The sequence below is a fragment of the Perognathus longimembris genome, chromosome 12 (assembly GCF_023159225.1).
Source record: "Perognathus longimembris pacificus isolate PPM17 chromosome 12, ASM2315922v1, whole genome shotgun sequence".
Classification (NCBI taxonomy): domain Eukaryota; kingdom Metazoa; phylum Chordata; class Mammalia; order Rodentia; family Heteromyidae; genus Perognathus; species Perognathus longimembris.
The window spans coordinates 54,109,757-54,117,621 of NC_063172.1; the positions used below are offsets into that span (position 1 = coordinate 54,109,757).

Below are 7,865 nucleotides of genomic sequence, written 5' to 3' on the forward strand. Positions count from 1 at the left end.
GTAGTTTTATATAACTTTTATCTCCAATTGACTACCAGGTAAACCCTGGCAAAAAAAAAGCAAAGTCTTATCAGAAAAGTAACTAAAGCAAAAAGGGATGGGGGTGGGCACAAGTGTTAGAATCCGTGCTTGAGGCTCTGAGCTCAAATACCAATACCAATCAAACAATACAAATACCTAATAATCTGAAAACAAAGAACTCACATGACAGCCTACAAGAAAATCTGATCACTACAAACATAATCAGAACTCCAGTGTGTGTGTATGTGTGTGGGAGAGACAGAGAACAGAGATAGGGACCTCACAGATAAAATTATTTGCATGCCAATACCAGTGATTATTTCCATTCTCACCCCTATTTCTTGATTATACACTGAGAAAAGAGCAGTATGGCATGGCTTTTGCTTCTAAGCATCTTCAAACAAATTCTAACTGTTAAGAGTACCCAGAATAGAAATATCATTCCAAGGTTAAGCAGCTGTGTCTACGAGGACAAACTTCAATACTACATTTTACATTAAGAACTTAACTTTAAAAGGCAGAGATGAGAAAAGAAAAAAAAAAATTCCAAGTGGAAATGCATGAGAAACTAAAATGACAAATGGGAGGAAGTTAAAACAAGAGTATACTCTTTGGGGAATACATGTTGAAACATTAAGTTGAACTGCATGAAGTTTGTAACAGGGCATTGAGGGCAATTAATGAAGAAAAACAATGCTGAGTGTGTGGAATATTACTCCATCATCAATGAGGAGACAGTGGGCAGAGGAAGAAGGGTCAAGAACACAGACTTGCAAGGCAAACACTTAGAATTCAAATAAATCCCAGCACTGCTACTTGCAACTTGAACTCACTGCTGTAAGGTGGGGACAATAGTATATTGTAAGGTGTGTCCCTGGAAGGCTCCATGCAGATGCCCCCCACCTCACTGTCTCAGTTACCTGGGTAACCAGAAGACCAGGAGGCAGTTACCTCCCCTTTCCCTGAGGTCACATCCTAGTCCACCTGGCCACACACGGCCCCCTTCTGCCCTAGATAAGGCAGGGCTAGGTGGGGGTCGCCCCTTCTCTCCCTTCTCACAGGGCCATCATCTGGGCCCCAGGCCAGCAGTTCAGTAATAAACTTTCTCTCCTGCCTGAATACTGCATCATCTGGGCCGCAGGCCAGCAGTTAGGTAATAAACTTTCTCTCCTGCCTGAATACTGCATGGCTTCTCCTTTACCGGCTACCTACTTTAAAAACCTAACATATGTGTCAACACAAATTATAAGGACTAAGGAAGAATAAAGCATTCAGATAGTTACTGCCAGTTTAAAAAAAAAAAAAACCAGCTAAGTGAGCCAGGCTCTGGTGGCTCAGGCAGTACCTGAAAGCTGAGAGCTGAAGATCCTGGGTCAAAGAAAGCCTGAGGGCAGGCTTCAGGGCAGGCCTCTTATCTCCAATTAACCACCAGAAAACAGAAAGTGGCTCGAGGCTTTTAGAGCACTAGCCTTGAGCAAAATTGCTCAGAGGCAGCCCCCAGGCACTGAGTTCAAGCCCCAAAACAAACAGAAAAAGCTGCTAAAAGTGTTTTGGCATTTTTTGTTTGTCACACTAGGCAGAGATGATAATCAGGGTTTTACATTGAGGACAGTTAGGAGCACTAGGCACTGTGTGTGGCAATACCTAGAGACCAGCAATGTCTCCATTGTGTATATGGTTGCTACAAGAATGAAAAGGGAAGGAAGGAACCACAATACAAGGACAGAAATACTAATGAGAAATGTGGAGTAAAAACCAAGGGTAACTTTTGGATTGGGCCCTCAATGACTAAAAAAATGCTAAGGTCATTGATATAAACAAGGAAACAGAAAAAAAAATAAACTCACAAAGCTGATTCAAAGTAACAAAATGACAACCTGCAAGAGTTTATCAAAGAGAAAACAAATGTGAAGATTAGGGAATGAGAATGAGGACAGTGAAGCAGAAGCCTGGAAAGGGAGGAGGAGCAGCTCTGAAATCACCAAGAGAAAACACAGCTTTAAAGGAAGATGAGAACCAAAAGGAGGGAGTAAAAGCATGAACAAAAGGCTACAAGAAAGACCACTGGGAAAAGACAGACAACAACACTTCGATTCTTCAGCTCTTCAGAGTCCAATATAACTTTAGATTGTGGATTAAACTGATAACTGTGATAAAACATAGTGATTATGACAGTTTTTCCTATAAAAGTTTGCAAGAAAATTGTTATTACTCCATAGCAACCTCCAACAAAACACAGGTAATATAAGAGAGTATAAGATATTCTTTCAGTACCTCAAAGCTCAAAGAAGAGTAACTATTTTAAGTTCCCATTTTCCTTGCCAACCATCTACGCATTTGATTCTGATTACCCACTCTTTAAATAAACCCTTTGAGCCACATGCCAGTGGCTCAAGCCTGTAATCCTAGCTACTTAGGAGGCTGAGATATGAGGGTCAGCTAACCCCAGTCAGAAAAAGTCCATGAGATTCTTATTTCCAATTAACCGCTAGAAAACCAGAAGTGGGGGTTGTAGCTCAAATGGTAGAGCACCAGCCTTGAGCAAAAAGAGCCCTGGGTCAGATGCCTAGGGCCCAGATGGCCCATAGCTACTCTTAAGAAACATCTGAGGATCATGGTTTGAAAGTCAGTCTGAGAGGACAAATCCGTGAGACTCTTAACTCAATTTAACTAGCAAAGAGAAGTGGCAGCATGACTGAAGTGGTAAGAGTCTGCCCTCAGGAAAAAAAAAAAGTCCAAGCAAGATCTTGATGTCCAAAGTTAGAGCTCCAATACTGGTACACACAAAAAAGGAAAAATAACAAATAAACAGTAAAGCCCCGTACCTTCCTTTACTTTGATAACCAATTCCCACAGTCTTTTTTGTTGTTAATCAGTTCCTCTCTAATGGGAACAGGTACTTCACTCTGGAAGGAAGGACCAGGTTCAGGTGTTATATACAAATTAGTTTTCAGAATCCTCCCACCTCCAAGTTGGGGAGGAGGTTCATGCATTAGGCATGTAGTAAATTTTCTGTGTTTTAAAACTCAAGAGATCATTCCTGTTTGTTTTTCAATCATTCATGAGCTCAAAATAGTAGACTTATTTCTAGCTACTCGTGAATTCAAAAAGGATTTTCAGAACAAATTGGAAAATAAGTTTCTATTTTATTCCTATCAGTAATAAGATCATTCTTTTTTTTTTTTTTTTTTTTTTTTTGGCCAGTCCTGGGCCTTGGACTCAGGGCCTGAGCACTATCCCTGGCTTCTTCCCGCTCAAGGCTAGCACTCTGCCACTTGAGCCACAGCGCCGCTTCTGGCCGTTTTCTGTATATGTGGTGCTGGGGAATCGAACCTAGGGCCTCGTGTATCCAAGGCAGGCACTCTTGCCACTAGGCTATATCCCCAGCCCAGATCATTCTTAATAACTTTTTACAGTATCCACACACAGCCACACACAGCCTCTTTCCTAGACCCTTGCACATGGGTAACTTAAAAGTCAAACACTCTTTAACAAATTATGTTAGAGAAATCTTTCTGGGATTAAATTTTTTGTGTGTGCAAACAAAACCCAATATAAGCTGTCCAGAAGGTAATCAATGGCAGACACATAACTCACATAGAACCCCAGTAATCATCTTTCATTTCCAATTAAAGCTCAACTTTTTTTTTTTTTTTTTTTTTTTTTTTTTGGGCCAGTCCTGGGCCTTGGACTCAGGGCCTGAGCACTGTCCCTGGCTTTTTCCCGCTCAAGGCTAGCACTCTGCCACTTGAGCCCCAGCGCCGCTTCTGGCCGTTTTCTGTATATGTGGTGCTGGGGAATCGAACCTAGGGCCTCGTGTATCCGAGGCAGGCACTCTTGCCACTAGGCTATATCCCCAGCCCCTAAAGCTCAACTCTTGTTCTATCAGTTTCTCTTCAGATACATGATTGATCATAATTAACTTCAGTATTTGCCATATCTCCTTAAACTAGTTTTACTACAAAACTAGAACAGATTAATATACCATATAACACATACTTCACTACTGTATTTTTACATGACAAAATGTCAAAAATGAAATAAGCAAATTGAAACATGTTTAATGAACAGAATCTGTTTAAAGCAACAGAATCTGCTTATTTGGGGTTAAGGGCATAGGATTGAGGAGTTTGATATTTTAATAATACACCACTACAAACCCTGTCTACAAGATGATAGCTCCTATTTATCCTTTAGACAATTTTCAGTGTATATGACCACATTCACATCTCTATTTTAAAATGAACATTACAAAGAAAGAAAGAAAACTACCTATAATGAACCACTTGGGAAAGCAGGTGGGAGGGTAGGGAACCCAGTTATTGGATTAAGCACACTTTTAATTGGCACCAATATTTTTAAAAAGGGAAAAGGGGAATTTAATCTGTCATAGAATCTGACTAATAAATCTATAGAATGGGGAAAATGCTAGCTATGTTGTTACATAAAATCTGTAAGAGTATATAATTACCAGAAACAATAACTAAAATGCCATGGATGTTTTTTATTCAAATCGCATTCCCAAATAAAATGCTACACACTTGGCCTAAGATGTACATGTTTAGAATGACTGCTCCTTATGATTAGTTTACTCAGTTGTCTTCCCTGGAAGCTAGAACTCAGATGAACACAACAGTACATTTCTAATAAATACAAGTTAGTGATTAGATCAACAAAGCCTCCAGCTCTTTTGCAAAGAAGCATAGAAAATCTAATGGGGATTTTACCTCATTCTTCATTAATCGCAAGCATTATAATATCATTCCTTCTACTTCCCAGTTAATATCCTATAGTTAACTCACAAAAATATTTAATTTCTGATGCTTTTGCCTCAAGTACAAAGTTCTGGACCACTGGTTTTTTTACCTTCATTCTTCACAAGTCCTCCACTTCAGGTTTAAGGAACTGTTTTCCTATAACCATATTGGATTTAAATTTACTTTGAAAACGGTACTTCAACTATTTTATTTTAGTACCCTACTTTATGAAGTCATCCAGCCCCATGTAAATGATCACTAAGCTCCGTGTAAACATATTACTCAACCTGTTTCTTGTGAAAGTATCACATCTGGCCTTGGATGGTCAGAAAGTTTCACCCACATTACATTACAAAAATAGTATCTTGTAGATCCTTTAAAAAGCAATTGCTTGGTTGTTTTTTTTAAACTGAAAGCCATGTTCAGCTGTAAAGAACTCCACAGCTACGTAGTTGTTTTTTTTAAGTAGGTAATAAAATGGATAATCCTGTATTGTTGCCCAATAAATCGACATATCGACTTGATTCCAATTTTGTTTCTAAAGCATGCTACTCATATGCACGGAAAAATAAAAAAGAAGAAAACACTTCAATGGCTGAAGACACGATAAATCTGACTATGGGGAGGAGGAGGAGGAAACAGGACGGGGCAGAGAAGCGAGTAGGAGGTCAGGCGTCTTCATTGTTTGGCAGCTTAATTTTTTCTTAAAGAGCACGCAGTCCTTTTGCAATAATAACTAAATATAATAACTGCTGTTAAGAGAACTTCCTCCTCCGTACCCAAATTCTTCTGCATTTTTAAACTGCTACCGATTCCTCGTAGAAGAATCATGAATCGAGGGCACAAGAAAACAATTTAAGGAAAATCCTGAATCTGCAGAATGGCTCCGCTCCGCTTGCACTCGTGGGTCCTGTCTCCGCCAGGGTTGGCGATGTCCCATTGGAGCCAGACCGCGGGCACCGCGCGTGCGGACGAGGGGTGGACGCCCGGACACCGCCAGCCAAGCCGTCCGCGCCCTCCGGCCACGGGCCCCGTCCCACCCGGCCCCCAGGGCGCCCAGCCCGCCCGCCTGGGGCCCGCGGCCCCGTCCCTCCAGGTCTCCGACCCCCGCCTCGGCCCCGGCCCTCCCAGCTCTCAGGGCGCCCAGCCTCCCGGCCCTCTGGGCCACCCCAGCCCGCCCGGCGCCCAGCGTCCCGGCCCCCAGCCCTCTCGGCCCCGGCCCTCCTGGCCCCCCTAGCGCCCGCCAGCACAGGTTCCCGGCTCCTCCCAAACCAAAACAACGCTGAGTGCGCGGGCGGAGCGGAGCGCCAGCCCGGCTCCCCGGGTCCGACAGCGCTGGCGCGGGGCCTCCGACGCCCAGTCCCGGGGAGGCCCCGGGACGCAGTGACCACGGCCCCCGTGGGAACCTCGCCTCGGGACCCACAGGCGCCGTTCGGCCCCGTTCCACGACCGCTTTCCTTCTGCGACCTCAGCGACTCTCGAGTTCCCCCGCTTCCCGGCCTCGGGTATCACAATCCCGCATCCCCGAGCCCGCGGGAGGCAGCGTTACCTGTGGCGCGGCGGTCGGTCCCGTGCGCCACGGCGGCGCGAGAGCCAGGCGCTAGGACTCCGGAGCTCCGCGGTCGCCGCCGCCGCCGCCACCACAACACCGCCGCCGCCTCCGGAGGAGGGGCGGGGCCCGACTTGCAGCGGGGCCGCGGGACCGTCCTGGCCTCGGGAAGGACCTGCAGACTGGGCATGCGCCGAGCGGAGGCGCGACCCACGCTCCGCGTGCTGGCCGAAGTCAACAAGGCCCGGGGACGCCCCCATTTGGATCCGCCCATTTCCTGATGTCTCCGCCCCCAACCCAAACAACGCGAGGCCTAAAACCTGGGACCCCGGAGGTGGGAGGAGCTGCCGTGAACGTCAGGCCTCGGCCTCCCCGCCCCTCCCTCGCGCCGCAGAGGCGGGAGGAGCTCCCGTGAAGGCCCGGCCGCGGCTTTCCGCGCCCCTCGCCTTGGGTCCGGGGAAGCGGAGCGTTGAGTGGTCCCCGCGGCGCTCCTGCCCCCCGTGGCTCGTTTCCGGGGCGCTGACCGGGAATGGTGGCGATCTAAGGCAGAATCACCTCGGAGGCCTCGGGGGCGGGGACAGGGCGCTACGCGCGAGTCTGGGTTTGCTGCGGTGCGTTTTCCTGGGCCATTTTGTTAGAGCATTAAAAACGGCCACTTGTAAGCCAGGGGTGGCAGTGACCACCCGGAGGCCGAGGCCGGAGCGCAGGCGCGCTGGAGGGCTGCCGGTGCCGCGTTGCCAGACCTTTCATCAAAACAAGCGGATCCACTCTGCGTGCGCAAGGCTCCGGGAACGCCGGGGAAACGCGCTGGCTGGGCCTCTGCAGTGCCCTCCCCTCCCTCCGCGCCTTCCTGCCGCCACCCGCCTCCCCTCTCCTCGCCTTCCTTCCTCTCCTCTCCCCTTACCCTCCTGCCCTCCACCCCCCTCACCACTCTCCTCCCTCACCCCCACTCCTCACCTTCCTGCCCACTCCTCCTGGCCCTCCGCCCCTCCCCGTCCCTCCTCACCTTCCTGTCCTCCACCCATCCCTCACCTCCTCTCCCCCTCCCTCCTCAACTTCCTACACTCCACCCCTCCCTCATCCCCCTCCTCACCTTCCTACCCTCTTCCCTCACCTCACCCCTCTCCTCACCTTCCTGCCTTGCATCCCTCATCCCCCTCCCTCTTCACCTTCCTGCCCTCTACCCCCTCCCCTCTCCCTCCGCCAATTTCCTGCCCTCCACCCCTTCTTCACCTCCCCTCCCTCCTCACCTTCCTATTCATCCTTCCCTCACTCCCCCCTCCCTCCTTACCTTCCTACCCTACACCCCTCCCTCACTTCACCTCCCCTCCCCACCCCCCCCCTTTCCTCCTCCTCTCCCTACACATACCATGTCTCCTGGGCTTCTCCCTTGTAGAATTTGGTTGTTCAACTGCATGCTGAGCCCCTGGCACTCGGGTTTGTAACTTTCCACAGGTGCAAAGTACTCTTGAGTTCAAGTTGAAGAAGCTGATTTGCAGAAAGTTTGAGAAGGAAGGACATGGGGTCAGGAGCCCTGG

At 47.9% G+C, this 7,865-nt stretch overlaps 1 protein-coding gene across 1 annotated transcript in view; it reads right to left on the reverse strand.

The window, feature by feature from the left end:
• Nucleotides 1-6,484, reverse strand: part of Pcmtd1 (protein-L-isoaspartate (D-aspartate) O-methyltransferase domain containing 1) — an 86,088-nt gene extending 79,604 nt beyond the window's left edge. Inside the window, exon 1 of the mRNA XM_048359133.1 lies at nt 6,328-6,484. The gene's annotated coding sequence lies outside the window, so the exon portion shown is untranslated. The remainder of the gene's footprint in view (nt 1-6,327) is intronic.
• Nucleotides 6,485-7,865: the final 1,381 nt, after the last annotated feature.